At 42.7% G+C, this 23,636-nt stretch overlaps 1 protein-coding gene and 1 pseudogene across 1 annotated transcript in view; both read right to left on the reverse strand.

Moving 5' to 3' along the window:
* LOC126190988 (lachesin-like) overlaps window positions 1-23,636 on the reverse strand; it is a 979,391-nt gene that overhangs the window by 133,259 nt on the left and 822,496 nt on the right. The window lies entirely within an intron of this gene.
* LOC126089698 (5S ribosomal RNA) lies at window positions 15,982-16,098 on the reverse strand (annotated as a pseudogene).

The following is a 23,636-nucleotide window of genomic DNA, read 5'->3' on the forward strand; positions in this document are numbered from 1 at the left end:
TCGTACCACGACTGGTGTGCTAAATTATTTGATCGTAATCCTATAGTAAACTGTTTGGGACTACTGAGAACATCAAGTGAAACTCTGCAATCACTATCCACATGACAGAATTTTGGTAGTACGCCCTCTCTTTGCAAGCCGTCAGCTTTATGCGAACCAACGCAGTTGTTCCTCATTGGTTTGAGAATCATTCAGAGGCAATTTGTAAAATAGAAAAAAAAAAAGAAGCACCTCACCACCTCTTTGCATGAATCACTACGAGGTGTGGCTAGAAAAAAACCGGACTAGTACTGGTGAAACAATAAAACGAATGCAATAAGGCTGAAAGTCTCGTGGCCTGTCACGTGACTCTCGCTCCGCCTACTGCTCGAGTTTCATCTGCCTCCTGCACTCAGTCTGCCCGTGGCGTCTGTTTTAAGTAGTTGACGTTTTGTCTGTGCGTCGGAAAATGTTGAGTGTACAGAAAAAACAGCGTGTTAACATCAAATTTTGTTTCAAACTAGGAAAATCTGCAAGTGAAACGTTTGTAATGTTACAACAAGTGTACGGCGATGATTGTTTATCGCGAACACAAGTGTTTGAGTGGTTTAAACGATTTAAAGATGGCCGCGAAGACACCAGTGATGACACTCGCACTGGCAGACCATTGTCAGAAAAAACTGATGCAAACATTGAAAAAATCGGTAAACTTGTTCGACAAGATCGCCGTTTAACAATCAGAGCAGTGTCTGAGTTAACAGGAGTTGACAAGGAAAGTGTTAGGCAGATTCTCCATGAAAGTTTCAACATGAACAAAGTGTGTTCAAAAATGGTTCCAAAGTGTCTCACAATTGAACAGAAGGAACGCCGAAGAATGATTTGTTCTGACATCCTGGAAAACATTGAAACTGATCCCACCTTCTTACAAAATGTTATTACTTGCGATGAATCGTGGTTTTTTACTTACGATCCCGTAACTAAACGCCAATCGATGCATTGGAAAACTCCTGGTTCTCCACAACAACAAAAAATCACGAATGTTAAAATCGAAATTCAAGGCAATGATGATTTATTTTTTTGACATGAAAGGGATTGTGTACATTGATTGGGTACCAGAGGGACAAACAGTGAATCAGCATTACTACATTAGCGTCCTGGCTACCCTACGTGAGCGAGTACGGAGAAAACGGAACGATTTGTGGAGAAAAAAGTCATGGATCCTTTACCAAGACAATGCCCCGGCTCACAGTGCGTTGTCAGTGAAGACGTTTTTGGCAAAACACAACATTCCCATCTTAGATCATCCACCCTACTCACCTGATTTGGCCCCCTGTGACTTTTTTCTTTTCCCTAAAGTCAAGTCAGCTTTGAAAGGAACTAGATTTGAGACTGTTGAAGCAGTAAAAGAAAAAGCGACGGAAGTAATGTATGGACTTACCGAAAATGATCTGCAGCATTGCTATGAACACTGGAAAATTCGTATGGAGCGGTGTAGAGACCGAGGAGGAGAGTACATTGAAGGAGATAACATGAAATTGTAAATAATTGTAAATAAATGTTTTTTCCAGCATCAGTCCGGTTTTATTCTAGCCGCACCTCGTATACAGGAACAGCGTTTGCATTAGATTGAAACAGGTGTTGATGGGTCCACAACTGATTATATTGAGAAAGGGAAACAGTGGTCGGACATGTATATTTATTATGTTATTGACACAAACAGCGAATAACGCGTAACAACAACGTAGTTCACGGTAACTGTTCAAAGCGACGACCGCCAGTCTTTAGGCGTGTATTGCAATGGCGGATGCCAATGCTATCACAGTTCTCCGAGCTGTACCCCTTGTTGTCCGCGAAAGGATGTGGTTTCAACAAGACGTTGCACCAGCCAATTTCGATGTTAATGTCCGCGAGTACCTGAAAAACCCATTCCCTTACCTTTGGGTTTGAAGGGAAGGTCCTCTCCCTTCTCCAGCGTAATCGCCAGATCTCACAATATGGAGTTTTCTCTCTGAAGTTAAGACACTGGTGTATGAAAACGTCGTATAAATGGATTGCTAGGGTCCAAGCAGCCTCACTCTTAGTAGAACAAACACCAGAGAGTTATGAGAGAGAGTGGCAGAACTTCATGCGCCTAGATGCTACTACACATGGACTGAGACTGGCGCTCGTCACACTGAAAATTTCCTATGAGCTACGTTGTTGTTATGCGTTCGCTGTGTATGTCTATAACACGGTAAATATGCGTTTCAGAACATTGATTCCCTATCTCGATGTAAACGGTTGCGGACCCACTGTCGCCTACCTCAATTTGGCCCAAAAGATTCGAACCTGCGACCGTAGCGGTGGCGCAGATCCAGACTGTAGCGTCTAGAACCGCTCGGCCACTTCGGCCGGCTTTTGTTAACTTCCCCATGCCCTTAAATGGCATAAATTACATATGTTATACCTATTGATTTATTTATTCCTATTAAAGAATTCATCTGCAGTATAGAAGGAGTTGTCAAGAAGACATGATTGCAATTTATTTTTAAAGCTGTTACTGCTGTCTGTCAGACATTTTATTTCGTGTCATAATTTATCTAAGAGTCTTACAGCAGCGAATTTTTCCCCTTTCTGTGCCAAAGATAGGTCAAGTAGAGGATAGTGTAAGTCTTTCTTTCTTCTGGTATTATAATCATGAATGTCACTGTTGCTTTTAAACTGGCCCATGTTGTTGAGAATAAATTTCATTACTGAGTATATGTACTGTGAGGCTGTTGTAAAGATTCCTAACCTTTTAAAGAGATGCCTACAAGATCTGCGACTATGAGCCCCAGACATTATCCTAACCACTTTCTATTGAGCAGTGAATACTTTCTGCCTATGCGTTGAGTTACCCCAAAATATTATTCGGTATGACATCAAAGTATGTGAAGTATGTTAGCTTGCTAATTTTTATATCCTCAAAATTAGCAATTACTTTGATTGCAAAAGTTGCTGAACCTGGTCGCTTTAGGAGATCCAAAATATGAATTTTCCAATTCGGATTCTCATCTGTACGTAACCCTAAAACTAAGTATGCTCTACCATGGCTACTGACTTCTGTTGATGTGTTATATTTATTGAAGGAACTATACTCTCTACAGTAGAAAATTTCATTTACTGTGTTTTTTCAAAGTTCGGAGCAAGCCCATTCGCAGAAAACCAATCATTAACTTTTCCAAAAACCATACTTGTATAATTTTCTATTGGAGTATCTTTCACTGAATTAATAATAATGCTTTTATCATCAGCAAACAGTGTCAGCTTAGCTTCTCGTTTCAGATAAGAAGGGAGGTCATTCACCTATATCAAGAACAAAAGGGGACCCATGATCTAACCCTGTGCAACACCTAATGTAATTTCACCCCAGTTAGATAAAGTGGGAAACTTCCTTCAATCACTTAAACCATAAAAAAATACATATGATATAAACCACTCATATTCTGTTTCATTTATAGCTTAGAATTGTGATTCCTGTAACATAATGTCATGGTTCACACAATCGAACACTTTCGATAAGTCACAGAAAATTCCTATTTGTAACATTTTACTATTTAAGGACTCTATTACGTGACCAGTGAAACTGTATATTCCTGTCTCACAGGAAGAGCATTTTTCAAATACAAACTGTGCTTTACTCAGTATCCAATTACTGTTGAGATGGCTAACCACTCTTGAGTACATCACTTTATCAACAATTTTTGAACATGCTGTGAGCAAAGATACTGGCCGGTAAATATTGACATCTGTGGTGTCCCCTTTTCTGTAGAGAGGCTTGACAATACCATATTTTAACCTGTCTGGGAAAATACCTTGAGTTAGTGATACATTACAGATGTGACTCAGAACATCAGCTGTAACTGCTTCACATTGTTTTAATATCTTGTTAACCATTACATCTACTCCAATAGGACATTCGTTATTCAAAGATTTAATGATTTTACTTATTTCACAATGGGTTGTTAGATGAAAATTAATCTGGCTAGGATATCTCAAACTGACTCTTCTATGCACTACATGGCCTTTTCTTTTGAACTATTCTCACCAATTGTTTCCTCTACTCTTAAGAAACGATTTTTAAATAAATTAGCTAATTGTGTACTCTTGGTTAATATGGTCTCATTCTCTTTAATAGTAATATTACTGGCCCCAGTGGTTATTTGTTCTGTCTCCCTTCTAACAACATTCCATACAGATTTGATTTTATTGCCATAGTTGTTAATTTCATTTCTAACACACATATTTTTGATTTTCTGACAACTTTCCTAGGTATATTACAATAATTTTACTACTTCTGAGTCTTTACTAATTTTTGCAGTCTCATGCAATTTTCATTTCCTTTCTGATGACACTTTAATACCTATAATGATCCAAGGTTTCTTTGAAAACTGTTTAGTGTTACATTTAGTAATTTTCTGGGGGTAACAGTGTTCAAAAAGGAGTATAAATTTATCAAAAATATGTTGCATTTATCATTGGTGTTTAGCTCATTACATTCATCTCCCCAATTAACATTTCTTAAACTTTCTCTGAATTGCTCTATAGATACAGGGTTGACCAGCCGTACACTTTTGCTTAATGGTTTCTGAACTGGACACCCTGCTAAGCTTTGTATGTTAAACTGTTACGCATCATGGTCTGATAATTCATTTATCATAGGGAAAGCATGTGTTAGTTTTACATCCTCTTACTGCAAAAATACAGTATCTATTAGAGTGCTACCTTTTTGAGCTACACATGTAGGGAATCTGATCACTGATTCTAAGTTATATGCCATTAATAACACTTCTAGTTCACTTTTACTATTAGAATTCCTTAGAAAGTTTACATTGAAATCACTACAGATTAATAACTTCTTCTTTTTGTCTGACAGATGGCATAATATGAAGTCAGACTTTTATATTAATAACTGCCAATCTGCTAATGGGGACCTGTACACTGTTGCTAATATCAACACTACATAGTTCTCATGCATAAACTTCAACTATCGAGCGACACAAAATTTTCTTACTTCTACTGTTTTGTACTTATACCTTCTTTTTGTGCAAATGGCAACTCCACCTATATCCATGCTAGATCTGCTAGTGAAAGATGCCAAATTATACCCATTTATACTGACATTTTCCATCCCCACAATTACATGGTGTTCAGACACACAAATTATATCAGTCTCATTCTTATTTTTGAGGTCATCTAAACACAATAACAGCTCATCTACTTTATTTTTTATTCCCCTGATATTTTGATGACGTAAATTGTTACTACCCTTAGCTTTATCCATATTTACTGTACAAGACGCTTTCTTATTCAATTTTTCTTGATTGTTGTCTGTCTGGACTTTCGCTTTAACCTAAGAAATCTGTCTGCCTGGTCCCACTAACCACAGGGATCATCTCTTGTGTTACTTAGGCCCCCCTTACAGTATCTGCTAGTAGAGAAGCTAACTTATTTCCTGCCTTCCTGTTTAGGTGTAGGCCTTGTGTAGTGTAGCCCCACCTAACAATAGCATCAACTGGAACAACACTCATGTGATATTCTGCTGGTGTCTGGAGCTTCCTGTTCAGCTCAATGTTAACCTGCCTTACAGCAGTGTTTACCCAGGGTCGATCATGCAGCTGAAAGACCTCCACAGACCCCACATTTGTGTGCCCAGTTTCTGCTCCTATTTTTTTCAGGTCACTTCTAATACTATATCTTGAACTCATAGCGAGGCTGTTTCCTGCTCCCCCATCTATAATAACCTGATTTTTCTTCTCAAAGTCCCTGCATAGCTGATCTAAGTTTTATGTCACCTGCTTAAGGCCAGCAATTGGTTTCACAAAAATTGTGTCCTGGTACCCTTCACTTAATATCTCCTGAAGCTGCTGGCCTGCACCCCTCCCATGACTGCTGCCTAAAAGCAGAGTTCTTCTTTTTCTATTCTGGTTTGGTCCCGACCTGTCTTTTCTCTTTAAGCTACTAATTTTCTTCAACCTACATATACATCTGGATGCGGCCCTTCCTCCTCTTGATAGCAAGGCAATCTGATTTATTAACGGAATTCCTGAAGTTCTTTTCAACAGTTTCCCTTTTTCACCCTTTGCTTGCTACCTTTCCGGGGTACCACATCGCTTTTTCCTCTCTTAGGCTAATTAATTACAAATTCACATTTTCTAATTCAGCCTTAAGGGCACAAATCTTTGCCTCCGGTTCAACGATTTTTCTGTCCTTTCTACATAACCTACATTTCCATGGAAGAGATTCATGATCTACCCCCGGTTCCTCGCCGCTACATTCGCCCCAATGAAACCATAATGCGCAGTCTTCACAGAAAAACCCCTTTTTCAGATTTATACGGAAACCCCCACATGATTGAAAAATTTACACAAAAATTTTCACAAAATCAGAGAATAACTTGGCACATGATCAGTGTTGTTTCGTAGCCTTTACTAATACGTAACTAAACGCTAATTTAAACAAATTTTTATACTTACTTTCGAAAGTTCTAACTAACTACCTAATGTCTATGTGGCAGACACGAATTAATTTAACTTTGCACCGCTAAATCTAGTCAAAAAATAAAGATCTACAAACGTCCGAATTTTATGCCTAAAATATAAACAAAATTGACGACTATCGGAATTTACGAAACACTCTCTTTTTGATCCAAACACTCTCAGAAAATCGAAACCTTCAATAGATAGCCTAGCGAGAAGTAAATGGTCTAAAATGTAATATTAACTAAATTAGCTCTTATTTCAATGTTAATCATTTAACTTTGCGAGAGCCTCGTGGACGCGCGTGTTCCAGAGATATTAGCACATACAGACACACACCATTACTGTGGCAGAAAGCGGTGTGTGAAGTAAGTCTCTTTGGTAGATCTGTTGCACCTTATAAGTGTTCTGTTAATATAGCGTTGTTTTGGGTTCGGTTTCAACACAACATTATCTATTTGACTGTTGCAGTTTAAGCTATTCATAATCGTAATTCCTAAGTATTTAGTTAAATTGGCAACCTTTAGATTTGTGTGATTTATCTTGAAACCGAAGAGTAATGGATTCCTTTCAGTACTCATGAGCATGACTTCACATTTTTCGTTATTTACAGTCAATTGACATATATTTGCACTACAAAGAAATTTCATCTAATTTATTTTCTGTGACTTTACTGGTCCTTAGGTAACAGCATCATCTCCAAACAGTCTAAGATGGCTACTCAAATTGTCTCCCAAATCGTTTTATCCAGATTAAGAACAGCAGAGGGTCTGCAACACATTGTTGGGGAACGCCAGATATCAGTCGTGTTGTATGCGAAGACCTTATGTCTCCTGCTACGAAGAGGAAATCACAAATCCAGTCGTACAACTTAAATGACGCTCAATAGGCAGCCATTATGATCAGAAGCCGCAACTAAGGGACGGTATCAAAAATTGCCTGTCACAACAATAATATTTTCGAAAGCCGTGCTGACTGTGTGTCAACAGACTTTCTTCCTCGAGGCACTTCATTATGTTCGAACACAGCATACGTTCCAAAATTCTACTGCAAATCGGCGACAGTGAAATGAGTCTGTAATTAATCGGATTACTATTACTTCCTTTCATGAATATTGGTGTGACCTGCGCAAGTTTCCTGTCTTCAAGTACGGATGTTTTGAGGAGCATTCTGTTGTATATGGCTGTTAAGTACAGAGTTATTGTATCAGCATTATCTGAAAGGAACCTGACTGATATATAATCCAGAACTGCATTTGTTAAGTGATTTAAGCTGCTTTGCCACCCCGAGGATATCTACTAAGTTCCTCACGCTGGCAGCAGTCTTGATTCGAAATCTGGTATGTTTACTTCGTCTTCTTTGATGAAGGAATTTCGGAAAACCGTATTTGGTAACTCTGCTTAGTTGCACTGTCATCGGTAACAGTACCATTTCTTTCGTGCTGTGATGGTACTGATTGTGTCTTGCCGCTGGTCTACTGAATATCTTTGGATTTTCTGTCAGATTTCATTATGGCAATTATTGAAAGCGTCTCGCATTGAAGTTCGCGCTAAGTTTAGAGCTTGTGTAAAGCTTCGCCAATCTTGGGGATTTGATGTATTTCAAATTTGGCACGCTTTCTCGTCGTCTCACAAGAACTGGGTGCAAAATGTGGGGGAAGAGGGAGAAGGCAGCCTGACACGAGTTCATTATAGATAGAGCATCAGTTTGTACAGTACGTGGAATGAACTAAGTCCTAGCTTCTTTTAGGGCTCCCATTTCGAGTCTTACACAAAGCACTGATTATTTTCCCGCGTCTTTAAACTACATTCTACCTCTTTGTTTGTAACAGCACTGTCCTAGAAAGCTAACGCTTCTGTATATTTCTTAGGCCAGTGTTCTTTACTGCAAGCGTTGAAGACGAGTATCTCATCGGTGACGATGTATCCGACTGTTCTTCTCAACAAGTGCCAAATCAAGTCCAGTATCGATACCAATATTTGCTGTGCAATTATTTTATTCGTTTAGCTGTTGAACTGTCTAAAATAAGGAGGTAATGTTGGCTGTAGTTAGCTGACATGGCTCCGAATATAGTTTAACAGTGCGTTTGTGGCTCTGAACGGACCATCGAACGCAGTATGTGGTATCCACATATCCCATGCTACTACCTCTTCTGGGTAGACCAACTCTGCGGCATAGTAGCGTTCAGTGTAGCACATACGATGGTGTGGCCACGACCATCGTGTGCTCCAGTGGCTGTTCACAGAGGCCGCCCATAGCGGCCAGTGTACTTCGCCACGCCAAACACCGGTGCCGACCAAAAACAACAATGACGTCATTACGCTTGGATGGGTGATAATTGCGTGATGCCCAGTGGCAGCAACAAATAAAGTGAATTCGATGTAGCAGTCTGTGCGCTGATACAGCCCACGGCTAGTCACTCTGAAAAACAGCCTAAAAATTTCAAATGGCTCTAAGCACTATGGGACTTAACATCTGAGGTCATCAGTCCTCTGGACTTAGAACTAGTTAAACCTAATTAACCTAAGGACAGCACACACATTCATGCCCGAGGCAGGATTCGAACCTGTGACCGTAGCAGCAGCGCTGTTCCAGACTGAAGCATCTAGAACCGCTCGGCCATAACGGCCGGCTGCAGAACAGTCTTCAGCGAGCAGTCTCAGTCACTAGTCTTTAGGCTTTAGCGAGTGCGGGCTATAGTGAGCAGTCAATTATCGTCTATACAGTCAATTTGCCGAGATCGCTTGGAATTAGCAGCCGCCACAGTGGAATACTCCATCAGCGTAAACAGCCGGTAAGGACCGAAACCATTCCCAGCCCATAATGCAGTAACGTCGGTACGGAATTGATCTCTAGGCAGGTGATCACTACAGGCAGTGATTATCAGTTCCGGAAACAGCGATCGTGTGAGACCCAACTCGCTTTATTTTGTTCATGAGACCCAGAAAATATTAGATACAGGCTCCCAGGTAGATACCATTTTCCTTGACTTCCGGAAGGCGTTCGATACAGTTCCCCATTGTCAGCTGAAAACAAAGTAAGAGCCTACGGAATATCAGACCAGCTATGTGACTGGATTGAAGAGTTTTTAGCAAACAGAACACAGCATGTTGTTCTCAATGAAGAGACGTCTATAGACGTTAAAGTAACCTCTGGCGTGCCAAAGGGGAGTGTTATGGGACCTTTTCTTTTCACAATATATATATACGACCTAGTAGATAGTGTCGGAAGTTCCATGCGACTTTTCGCGGATGATGCTGTAGTATACAGAGAAGTTACAGCATTAGAGCATTGCAGCAAAATGCAGGAAGATCTGCAGCGGATAGGCACTTGGTGCAGGGAGTGGCAACTGACCCTTAACATAGAAAAATGTAATGTATTGCCAATACATAGAAAGAAGGATCCTTTATTGTATGATTAGATGATAGCCGAACAAACACTGGTAGCAATTACTTTTGTAAAATATCTGGGAGTATGCTTGCGGAACGATTTGAAGTGGAATGATCATATAAAATTAATTGTTGGTAAGGCGGGTGCCAGGCTGAGATTCATTGGGAGAGTCCTTAGAAAATGTAGTCCATCAACAAAGGAGGTGGCTTACAAAACACTCGTTCGACCTATACTTGAGTATTGCTCATCAGTGTGGGATCCGTACCAGGTCGGGTTGACAGAGGAGACAGAGTAGATCCAAAGAAGAGCGACGCGTTTCGTCACAGTGTTATTTGGTAACCGTGATAGCGTTACGGTGATGTTTAGCAAACTCAAGTGGCAGACTCTGCAAGAGAGGCGCTCTCCATCGCGGTGTAGCTTGCTGTCCAGGTTTGGAGAGGGTGCGTTTCTGAATGAGATATCGAATATATTCCTTCCCCCTACTTATACCTCCCGAGGAGATCACTAATGGAAAATTAGAGAGATTGGAGCGCGCACGGAGGCTTTCCGGCAGTCGTTCTTCCCGCGAACCATACGCGACTGGTATAGGAAAGGGAGGTAATGACAGTGGCACCTAAACTGCCCTCCGCCACACACCGTTGGGTGGCTTGCGGAGTATAAATGTAGATGTAGATGTATAACTCAGTTTTCAGTCTGTACGTATCAAATGTGTAACGAGCGTTGGATGTGTAGCGGATACGGAGCGCTTACATTGACGCAGCTTCTGGTACCCAACGACATCTGTGGTACGATCGATAGCGTGAACGTAACAACTTGTATCATAGCTGTATATTATAACGATAGGAATACGTTTGAGAAGGTAGCTCTTAACTAAGGCAACACAGATAGTAAAATGTATTTTAGAATGTTGTAAGGGATTTTTTTAAATGTGTCCCATATACTGACTGGAGTCAGTACTGCTCACAATCCGCAGAAATTAATGTGAACATGTACGTAGATAAATAATTGTTTATATATAGTACTTTTATTCCTACGAAAGCCCAGAGGAGCCTCTTAATGTGGTTATCCGCATTTCTTACGCATCCTTCAGCTCTCCTTTTCAGACTCACGAACTCGTGCGAACACAACTCGCTGTCAGAGGATTTGTTCACTTGCACTCCCGCAATGCGTACATCTTGTCGATGGGTCTGGTATAAGCCAATCCCTTTATATGTTCCCATAGAAAGCTAAGCGGTGAAGGACAACACAAATGTTTTTATTAGGCCCTGTCCTACAAGGCGTATACAGTGGGGTAGTGGACTGGTACTACACTGTACATAAACCACATTTGTTGTCATTCGGAAATTGTGACGTTTTCTAGTAGCACGAGTTATTCGTCGCACATACATTGACGATAGACAGCATTTGTTAATATTCCCGGCAAAGTGTATTGTCTTATGAGTTTCTTATCCACGACTTTCGAACACTCACTGATGTTAAAACGAACCTGATCCCTGGCCTCTTTCATTGATCGAGGATTTGTATCTGCCCACAAAGGGTTGTTTTAGTGATTCATTACTCCAATCTGTAGAAATCTCTTCTTATCCGTAGGGCTAAATATCATGCAAGGTATGAGCTGCAAAAAGTCGGAATTCTGTCTTAGAATCCTGGGATAAAAATGTAATCCCTGATGTTCGTCTTGTGGCTGAGACGTGCAGTGACAGAGTACTAGAATCAATAAAATGTAATATCCGGAAATGATAATGAGTGCCTGGTGCAAATTTCCTAGAAGGATTGATTTGTGCACTAGTTATTGAACTTAATTTCGATCTCTTTCACATCTGTTGTTGCGATACTATTCATATCAGGTGTGTCACGCAATCCGTAGTGGAACATCTGCGAGGTTTACGTTTGATTTGCGCACGCACATAAAAGTAGCCAAGTGTCTGACTTTGTTTGAGTGGTGATAGTTCCGCAGAGCCTACGTCACTTCGCATCAAATGCTGAGCGCTCATGACGGATTACACAAACACGTGCGAAACATTATTATATGAGAAATCCAAATCACTGCTATGTTTAAAGTATTTGGTGCTTTATTGGTTGATGGTAGGCCTACTTCGGTTACAGTGAATTTTCTAGCTGCCTGCCAATACTATATGGTTTCGTTAAACTCTTTTTATGTTCTTTTGAGTAACTATTGACAATATCGTGTGATTACGAAATGATACTTGCGTCGATCTGTTTTTTGCGTCCGTAAAATTTTGATTGGTGCTGTCACGGTCTAATGATTTTGTTGTTATACCGTGTGGGTAGCGTGATTATATGATGGTGGCAGTTTTATCGACATATTACGAACGTGAATGTTGTTGCAGACGGGATTTTTTTTTATTGGCTACTGCCCTTTTCTTCTGTTGACTAGTTTTTGTGCTTTAGACAGCTTTATTTGAGAGGACACCAGGATTCCTGATGTTCGCGGTACACTCATGAAATAGTCATGCAGGAAAATACTCACAAAATCCCTAAGTCTTCGCTACCTCGCAGATTCTGTGTCTCTTCGCTCGTTCTCCGACTGTAATACCACGTTCAAACTCATCTTGATAACCTGCCATTTCACCAGCAGTAACCGATCTAACAAACCGTGCCATATACTTGTTGTCTTATATTTTGCTGTCCGCAACGTCGTTTTCCGCCTGTTTACATACAGGGTGTTTCAAAAATGACCGGTATATTTGAAACGGCAATAAAAACTAAACGAGCAGCAATTGAATTAACCGTTTGTTGCAATATGCTTGGGACAACAGTACATTTTCAGGCAGACAAACTTTCGAAATTACAGTAGTTACAATTTTCAACAACAGATGGCGCTGCGGTCTGGGAAACTCTATAGTACGGTATTATCCACATATCCACCATGCGTAGCAATAATATGGCGTAGTCTCTGAATGAAATTACCCAAAACCTTTGACAACGTGTCTGGCGGAATGGCTTCACATGCAGATGAGATGTACTGCTTCAGCTGTTCAATTGTTTCTGGATTCTGGCGGTACACCTGGTCTTTCAAGTGTCCCCACAGAAAGAAGTCACAGGGGTTAATGTCTGGCGAATAGGGAGGCCAATCCACGCCGCCTCCTGTATGTTTCGGATAGCCCAAAGCAATCACACGACCATCGAAATATTCATTCAGGAAATTAAAGACGTCGGCCGTGCGATGTGGCCGGGCACCATCTTGCATAAACCACGAGGTGTTCGCAGTGTCGTCTAAGGCAGTTTGTACCGCCACAAATTCACGAAGAATGTCCAGATAGCGTGTTGCAGTAATCGTTTCGGATCTGAAAAATGGGCCAATGATTCCTTTGGAAGAAATGGCGGCCCAGACCAGTGCTTTTTGAGGATGCAGGGACGATGGGACTGCAACATGGGGCTTTTAGGTTCCCCATATGCGCCAGTTCTGTTTATTGAGGAAGCCGCCGTCCAGGTAAAAATAAGCTTCGTCAGTAAACCAAATGCTGCCCACATGCGTATCACCATCATCAATCCTGTGCACTATATCGTTAGCGAATGTCTCTCGTGCAGCAATGGTAGCGGCGCTGAGGTGTTGCCGCGTTTGAATTTTGTATGGATAGAGGTGTAAACTCTGGCGCATGAGACGATACGTGGACGTTGGCGTCATTTGGACCGCAGCTGCATCACGGCGAACGGAAACCCGAGGCCGCTGTTGGATCACCTGCTGCACTAGCTGCGCGTTGCCCTCTGTGGTCGCCCTACCTTTCCAGCACGTTCATCCGTCACGTTCCCAGTCCGTTGAAATTTTTCAAACAGATCCTCTATTGTATCGCTTTTCGGTCATTTGGTTACATTAAACCTCCGTTGAAAACTTCGTCTTGTTCCAACAACACTGTGTTCTAGGCGGTGGAAATGCAACACCAGAAAAATCCTCTGTTCTAAGGAATAAACCATGTTGTCTACAGCACACTTGCACGTTGTGAACAGCACACGCTTACAGCAGAAAGACGACGTACAGAATGGCGCACCCACAGACTGCGTTGTCTTCTATGTCTTTCACATCACTTGCAGCACCATCTGTTGTTGAAAATTGTAACTATTGTAATTTCGAAAGTTTGTCCGCCTGAAAATGTACTGTTGTCCCAAGCATATTGCAACAAACGGTGTATTTCTATCGCTTCTCGTTTAGTTTTTATTGCCGTTTCAAATATACCGGTCATTTTTGAAACACCCTGTATATCTGTATTTGAATACGCAAGCGTATACCAGTTTCTTTGCTGCTTCAGCGTAAATAGGAGAAACCTTTCTCTATGGATGCAACGTCCATGGCAGGAAAGTATTCTAGCATTGTAGTGCGAGGGTAACAAAGACAATAAAAGAGAGGGGAAGGGCAGAGTGCGGCAGCAGCAGGCTGTGGGGCGCTTCATGCGGGTTTATGCACCCCAAGTCGCAGCAAGTGTCGCCACGGTTCCTCGTTCCTTGTATCGGGCTGACGCGGAAAACTGGCTATTTCCTTTATTCCGCGCGACGTCCTTCCGCCGCCGGCTGCGTTCCATTTCATGAGGGCGTTTATCAGCTTTACGCCGCCGCGCTGGCAAGACTCTCCTCGGCGGACGGCGCTCCTCCGGGCCGGAGATGGCATGGAGAGCAGCAACAGCTGCGTCCACCCTGCGCACGCACCGACACTCGCTCCCGAGGAGGCTGCAATCGCCCTTTATAGATTTCGTGCAGTCGCCTCTTGTCTTAATGCGCTCTTCCGCTGCTCCTACGGCACAACTTGTTTTTCTCTTTACAAATGTTCAAATGTGTGTGAAATCTTATGGGACTGTTAAGGTCATCAGTTCCTAAGCTTACACACTACTTAATCTAAATTATCCTAAGGACAAACACAGACACCCATGCCCGAGGGAGGACTCGAACCTCCGCCGGGACCAGCCGTTCAGCCCAGGATTTCTCTTTACAAATACCGTGTTGTGGAAAAGTAATTTTACAGTTCTGTTGAATGCTATACGTCATTATGAAATGGATGTACATCTACATCTGTAGTCAATAGATCCAGAATGGTGTATAGCGGATTGTACGTGTTACCTGATTTCAGCTGCTTATCTTCTGACGTTTAAGGTCCAAACTTGCGAGGTAGGTGCAGCAAGTATAATGAAACCTCGGTAAATTGAAGTAACAGCGAATAATCTATTCGAGAATCACAAGAGGAGAAAGTATACTTCGAAAAGACAGGATCATAGGGGAAGATTTCATTTAGATTACATCACGGTCAGACAAAGATTCCGAAAACAGATACTGGATTGTAAGGCGTACCCAGGAGCGGATATAGACTCAGATCACACTGTAGTAGTGATGGACAGTAGGCTGAAGTTCAAGAGGTTAATCAGAAAGAATCAGTACGCAAAGAAAAAAAATGGTTCAAATGTCTCTGAGCACTATGGGACTGAACTTCCCCTAGAACTTAGAACAACTTAAACCTAACTAAGATAAGGATATCACACACATCCATGCCCGAGGCAGGATTCGAACCTGCGACCGTAGTGATTGCGCGGTTCAAGACTGTAGCGCCTAGAACCGCTCGGCCACTCCGGCCGACAGTACGCTAAGAAGTGGGATACAGAACTACTAAGGGATGACGAGACATGCCTGAAGTTCTCTTGGACTATAGACAGAGCAGTAAGGAATAGCTCAGTAGGCAGTACAGTTGAAGAGGAATGGACATCTCTGAAGAGGGCAATCACAGAAGCTGGAAAGAAAACCGTAGGTACAAAGAAGTTAACTTCGAAGGAACCATGGGTAACAAAGGGCACACTTTAGTTGATCGATAAATGAAGAAGGTACAAGAATGTTCAGGAAAATTCAGGAACACAGAAATGCAAGTCGCTAAGGAAGGAAATAAATAGGAAGTGCAGGGAAGGTAAGACGAAATGGGCACTCCGTCTTCAGACCACGAGTGGCCTACCGGGACCATCCGACCGCCGTGTCATCCTGAGCGAGGATGTGGGTAGAAGGGCGTGGGGTCAGCACACCGCTCACCCGGCGGTTATGATGGTATTCTTGACCGAAGCCGCTACTATTCAGTCGAGTAGCTCCTCAATTGGCATCACGAGGCTGAGTGCACCCCGAAAAATGGCAACAGCGCTTGGCGACTGGATGGTCACCCATCCAAGTGCTGGCCACGCCCAACAGCGCTTAACTTCGGTGATCTCACGGGAACCGGTGTATCCACTGCGGCAAGGCTGTTGCCTAAGACGAAATAGCTACATGAAAAATGTGAATAAATCGAAAAAGAAATGATTGTCGGAAGGACTGAATCAGCGTACAGGAAAGTCAAATCAACCTTCGGTGAGACAAAAAGAAAGGGTGGTAACATCATGAGTTCAACAGGAATTCCACTGTTAAATGCAGAGGAGAGAGCGGATAGTTGGAAAGCATACACTGAAAGCCTCTATGAGAGGGAAGATTTGTCTGATGTGATACAAGAAGAAACAGGAGTCGATATAGAAGAGTAGGGGATCCAGTATTAAGCTCAGAACATAGGATTATGGCAATATGAGAGGTAATTAGTAAACATTTAAAATGTAAAACATAGAAAAGTAAATGCAGAAAGTTTTATAAGACTGTCAATATCATGACATTGTTGCATAAAAGTCAGTAAAACACGACACCGTAAAACTATACACAGGAGCACCACCGGTACATATTAGTCTGGCGGAGAAATTTTGGCAGCTCCTACGGCAATATATGAAGCTAATGTAATGACGGAGCCGGCCGCTGTTGCCGAGTGGTCCTAGGCACTTCAGTCCGGAGCCGCGCGGCTGCTACGGTCGCACGTTCGAATCCTGCTTCGGGTGTAGATGTGTGTGATGTCATTAGGTTAGTTAGGTTTAAGTAGAGGACTGATGACCTCAGATGTTAAGTCCCATAGTGCTTGGAGCCATTTTTGAATTAGTAATGATAAACGAGGAAGCAACGCAACAGTTGACCTTAAGCATTCAATGAAAAATCTGCAGCTAGACCACATGTTTCAAAGCAAAGCGTCGCATTAATTATCAAATTATGGTCTGACTAAAGCCACGAATGAGAACTGTATAGAAACAAAGATCAGAAACCCAACACATAAAAAGGTATTATCCATCCTATAGAAACAATCTAGTCTTGCATTATCTGTAGCGGAAATTAGAACGGAGAGTAAAGTGAGACGTATATTAACAATTAAACGTAATAATGCTGTACCAGCAGCCGCTGTTTAGATACTGTTTTTTAGGCAACCAGTTTCGACGTTCCAATCATGTCATCTTCAGGCCCGTAGCGCAAATGATACCAAATACTGCTCGTTATGCGACAGACCTGAAGATGTCGTCATGGGAAATTCGAAACTGGTTGCCTAATAAAACAATATCAAATTAACGGCTGTTAGTGCAGTATTATTACATTTCTCCGACCAGCCACTGACCCAAGCTCCTGCAATCAGGATGTAGTTACATTTACATTAACAACTGGCCACTAATTGTTTTTGGAATCACTGCTTTAAATGTTCATCACCTATAGTTGAGAAGCTTCTCATGAAATCACATTCGTTGCCTCCAGGAATCAATAACCCAACCATCACCTTCCAAGCAAACCTAGACTTGGAGAAACGCTGGTGATCAGACTGCCACCACAACCTTCACTATAAATTAACTGCTGGCAATACAAACTGCAACACCATGAAGGCGGCATGCAGAAAACGTCGTATGGGCATGAAGTGTACCTTGTTCTTGGGTTAGAAAATAATTACCACTTCAGCGCAACAGCGTACAGTAGCTTGGTGAACCTCATTTACATTTTTCTTTTTTAAGGACGAAGGGATTACCCAGCAGGTTTCTCATTCAGAAATTGTATTTGAATGCTGGTTATTTGTGAGACTCTCGTGTTATGAGTCGTGTAAGGAAAAGAAATCTTTAACAAGGCATGTTGACAGCAGTAGGTTCCTGGCTTTTCGGAAACTCATTTTATCATTCCTTAATACCTTTGCACATGTTGCTCGTGATCCCACGACAATCACGCGAAAGTGGCTCGGTGGGTTCAAGAGGGTAATACGCAACCCATGCAGAACCTCATCGGCGCCACTCGACTAGGGCTCGAGAGAACATATCGATCTTTCGGTACTGGAGGACCATTGAGCCACGTCTGGAAGTAGGTTTCTTTGCAACAAGAAAAATATCAACACGGCGTAACACGAGCACATCGACCATTGTTACGGTTTCCCTTGACATGCCGACTTCGGTGCTCCCAATGACAACACCGGACACGGGAGAGGTACCAGCCCGTCCCCTCAGACAAGTCCCAGTTCTGTGCACACCATCACGACAAGCGCATCCGTGTCTGGAGACTCCACACAGAACGACCGTTGGCAGACTGCATTCATCACAGTCATGCGGAACCACCACCGGACGTTATGGTATGCAGTACCATAGCCTACACAACACGGTCATCTCTGTATCGCATGGCGGATAATTTCTACAGCACCCGTTGCGCTTCTGAAGTGCTAACGCCGGTAAACGCGCCTCTTATTGGAGGTCTCTGTGACGTTGTCTTCCAACAAGATAACGCAAGACCAAGTATTTCCCGTGCTCTCCTGTCGCTCTAACTAGCACATTCTCTGGATGTCTCACCCACTGAAAACATCTGGTCACGGTTTACCGAGAGCCTGGCGCTTTACCAGCCGTTATTCATTACGACTAACGAAATTGTACTAGCCGGCCGCTGTGACATAGCGGGTCTAGGCACTTCTGTCTGGAACCGCGTGACCGCTACGGTCGCAGGTTCGAATCCTGCCTCGGGCATGGATGTCTGCGATGTCCTTAGGTTAGTTAGGTTTAAGTAGTTTTAAGTTCTAGGGGACTGATGACCTCAGATGTTGAGTCCCATAGTGCTCAGAGCCATTTGAACCATTTTTTGTAAGCGGACTATAGCTGGTAATGAGTACAATAGGACGGTTGCAATCCACGGTTCTGACAATGCAAAGCTTCGTCCTGCAAAAATAGTACAAACAGTGGAAAGAAGGGAGTGAAAATTTAGACAATGAATGATATGTTTATTTATGAATTTAACGGTTTATCGAGAAAGAACTTGGTAAACTAAAGTAAACAATAGCATTCGTTTAAGCCCCCTTTTCAAGTTCCATCGAAACTACAAATAATTTGCGAAGAATGTTGAATGGTTTCGATTTCGTCGCTCAGAATGCATCGCCTCCTATCTCGCCACTTACTTAAACTGACCGTCATTCTGACTTGGTGAAACTGGTTAGATTCTAACCTATGTCCCACAGGGGCAAAGTGATGTCCAGCTTATCCTACCCCGCGTTAGACTTCAGACCAAGGACATGACGCGTGGGGTAGCCGCGGGGTCTACGGCGCCTTGTCACGATTCAAGCGGCTCCCCCAGTCAGAAGTTCGAGTCCTCCCTGGGGCATGGGTGTGTGTGTGTTGTCCTTAGCGTAAGTTAGATTAAGTAGTAGTGTGTACGCCTAGGGGCCCATGACCTCAGCAGTTTGGTCCCATGGACCTTACCACAGATTTTCAAAATACCAAGGACACTTACAGAGTGTGGAAACTGTAGTCCCGTTAAAATTACTCGACACTTGACACTTCACTCGTTGGAGCTGATTTCCACCAACCAGAGTGATCAAAGCCACAAAAAACCACACGTAATACAACACATACACCCACACTCCCTCACTCACACAACAAACACACAAATACACACACACACACCCACACACACACACACACACACACACAACAATGCTGACGAAATACACACCTATGATATATAGCACTAACCAAACACCAATGGATCCCTCCGCACAAGACGCGAATCAGCCTCACATATACAGATATCATAATCACGGCTTTCATTATATAAGCTTCCCACGACATTGCGTGAAGCCGAATGTTTGAAATCTGCATCTCATCGTTGCGGTTGCATCAGAATCATAAATATAACAATATTACGCAGAGAAGTGAGGTAGCGCTGTGGTTAACGTATAAACCTGCAGTAGGTTTAAATCTCGTCAAATGCAGCGACATTTTTCAACTTCTAAATCTAATCAAATAACTGTGCTTATTATTTTTATTGAGTTAATTGATTTAAATGTTTTTTTAAATTTCTAACACTCTGACACGTCATTTTCATAATCGCATTGACGCTTTTATTTGCTCTTATTTTGCTTCCGATAATTTTGTTTTCGTTTGTAATATGCGTGTGTCGCCTATAATGTGCAAATAACTGCCAAAACCAGGACTGCTCACCGTTTCGTAACACAGCAGCTATTGTGGCCAGTATTAGGATAGCTCCAGGTAACCAGTGATAGCGAGACTGAAAGTGAAATTTTTCTGGCTTTAATCAACGTAAACAAAGTAATTCTGAATTTAGTTCTGCCGCACGCCGTTTTTCGGATACGTTGTACATCACGAGTTTGACTTCAGGGCTATAAAACGCGACATCTGCCGCAGTTCAGTTGTTGATCACTTGAAATCAGCTGTCTACAGCGCATCTACATTTCCATTATACCTCGCGGTGGCCGCTTCTAACATTGCTCCGCGTTGTACATTAACAGTGTTTGTGACGTGGCACGTCGTGTTTGTGTGTCCCCTACAACCAAACGGTAGCCGGGATCCAGTGTGGCAACACTGTTTCGGCAAATGACGTCAGTTGTCACGTAATTCTAAGTGGACTGCCGGCCGCTGTGGCCGTGAGGTTCTAGGCGCGTGGCTGCTACGGTCGCAGGTTCGAATCCTGTCTCGGGCATGGGTGTGTGTGATGTCCTTAGGTTAGTTAGGTTTAAGTAGTTCTAAGTTCTAGAGGACTGATGACCTCAGATGTTAAGCCCCATAGTGCTCAGAGCCATTTGAACCATTTTTTGTAAGCGGACTACAGTTAGTAGTGAGTACAATAGGCCGGTTGCAATCCACGGTTCTGACAATGCAAAGCTTCGTCCTGCAAAAATAGTACAAACAGTGGAAAGAAGGGAGTGAAAATTTAGACAATGAATGATATGTTTGTCAATGAATTTAGCGGTTTATCGAGAAAGAACTTGGTAAACTAAAGTAAACAATAGTATTCGTAATCTGCTACAAGTTTTGTATGGTAAATGAAAAAGAAGAATGGGGAGCTCATAAAGGAGACTATTAAGTGGAACAGAAGAATAGTGTCCACGAAATGAAACCAACAACTCAACAGTCCACTCGATAAATTATCTCTTTGTCAATCAGTCCGGGACGGGATTGAAGGCAACATCGGAAGACAATCATTACGCAGACGTCCTTACGTCACGAATAGCGACTCGTGGTAGGTTTCCGCGAAGTTTTTGCTGCGTCTTTGTGAGGTTAGCTAGGAGTGAAAGAGACTCCCCCTGTTCGGAGAGGGGTCGTAGCCCTGCCCGTTGTTTACAAGGGGCGCGGCTGCTACCTGCCGTGACGTATCCGCCCTCCTTCCGTCCCATTACACTAATCGGGACGGTCCGCAGCCTACGGCTCACTGCCTCACGACTTCGAGCAAGTTCGGAGACATTCGGCATTGTCCGCCTTATATCTCCTCCGGACGCGGCGGCGCCACGGCGAATCTGGCGCCAGGCAGCCAGACGCCCCCTCTGCAAACGTGTGCGCGAGGACTGCCGTCTTCCGATTCGTGGAGCCAACTGCACCGCTATAAAGGGAACGAACAACAGCGTTTAATAATTAGATTTGGAAGTCCCCTTCTAAAATAATATTTTCACTCTCCAGTGTTCCGTAGCCGGATCCCGCTCTCGAATTTCTGTACTGTTCCTACACTGAATGTCAGCTTCATAGAAGCAATATCCAACCTGTGGTTCTCTTCCCTCCCCATTCATCTTCTCGACTCTTGCCGGCATACTCCCGTCTTCTTCTGTCGTCCGCTCCCTGTGTTGCGTCCGTTTTGCGACATCGATCATTCGAAATGGCGAAAGCGAAGGGGAGGGAAAGGGGTGTGGTGAGACTTACCGCACACCTTCTCTTCGAGAAGAATGGTACGCAGCCGACTTTCTCACTGCTAAGTTGAAAGGTAAAGTTTTAATACTCTGATTCTGATTGCTGAATATAGACCAAGGGAAAAGTTTTAAAAAGGCAATGAAAAGGGAGGAAGTTGCTTCGTCGTTCTCTTTGATGGAATAAAATGTTGATTTGGTGGAGAATATTTTGTTCGTTTGTCGGTCTTATTTCTTCTCCGCTCATTTAAGTAATTGTGCTTTATTGCTCAATCCCGAGAACGGTTTTTCGAAGTGTTTTGCGGCTGACTGTTCTCCTTAAGAAAAGAAAACTTCCGCGGTGGTCCTTTATATTCCATAACACGTTAAGAATTTCCACACTAAGAGCCTAAAAAAACTTTAGTTAATTTAAATAAAGTCATTCAATTGTTTGGAGTATGTTGTGAAGGCAACAAATTGCAGATCGCTGTAGAAATTATGACGTATCGAATGCTGTTTTTGTGGGACAAAAATAAGGGCAAAGTTTCAATGAATAGCAGGACATCAAATTCTCTCTGAGCTTGTCTTCACGTCTAAGTGGCGTTCGGAATGACATTTTCCTATACAATAATAAGCAAGTCTAAATGGCTCTGAGCACTATGCGACTTAACTTCTGAGGTCATCAGTCGCCTAGAACTTAGAACTAATTAAACCTAACTACCCTAAGGACATCACACACATCCATGCCTGAGGCAGGATTCGAACCGGCGAGCGGAGCGGTCGCTCGGCTCCGGACTGTAGCGCTTAGAACCGCACGGCCAATCCGGCCGGCCCTAAGCAAGTCTGTTGTTTCGATATTAATCGTTTTCTGAACTGTCAAACATCTTCCTCTCCCTTGAACGATAGCTATGAACATTCACGCGAGTTGACGAGAGATGATTGCTTCTGATTTTTTGTGCAGCCCCTGAATAATCTCAGGATTCAGTCTTCAGCTCCCTGCAGTTTAGCTATACTTCTCCTTCACTGTAAATATTTAGCGACATTACAGCCCATAAAATTAAAACACCATAATCGATAAAATATCCAGTTGCCGATCGCTATCTTACTTCCCAGTCGATCTTTTCCATAATATGACATCATTTTTGTTTTGTTAGACTTCACACATTTCGACTTAACAGGTCACTTCCTCTGTTAACTGTGTTTTCGTTTAGTGGTTTTACTACATGCACAGTAAACACAGTGAATACTGGTGGTGAGTTGTTAAACAGAAACATGTTCGTAAAACACTGGAAATCGGAAAGCATGGGTACGCAGAACAACCATGTACAACTCGAGGATGGTATATATGTATTAGCCTGGTTACAAATCACCACTGAAGATGCTTCACAAACAAAAAGAAGCCAAACACATATGGCACAATACAAATGCGTGAATCTTTTTCGCTTTAGAGAATATGTCTAAACTATGGCTGCACTATGGATTCATGAGAATCAAAACCTGTGACAGTCAGAACCTGGATCTTCCACTTGACACGAGCGGTTGCCTCGACCGCCTCGGCTACTCGAACCCCGACCCGAACTTCCGTTTGTACGAACATGGAACACCTAAAACCGTCCTTCTGATGTCATTTAGTGTATGGCTACCAGTTTCGGTACTCCATTGCACCATCTTCAGGGCTTAGATGAAGCTGAAGGGGTTAACACCATCTGTGTACACGAAGCATCAGTTGCCAACATCTATAACTGGTTTACGCAGACTGTCTGTGTCTCTCCAGGCATCAACTATCAACTGATGCATCGTGTATACGGATGGGCGTC

This window comes from Schistocerca cancellata, chromosome 6 (assembly GCF_023864275.1).
Source record: "Schistocerca cancellata isolate TAMUIC-IGC-003103 chromosome 6, iqSchCanc2.1, whole genome shotgun sequence".
NCBI lineage: Eukaryota > Metazoa > Arthropoda > Insecta > Orthoptera > Acrididae > Schistocerca > Schistocerca cancellata.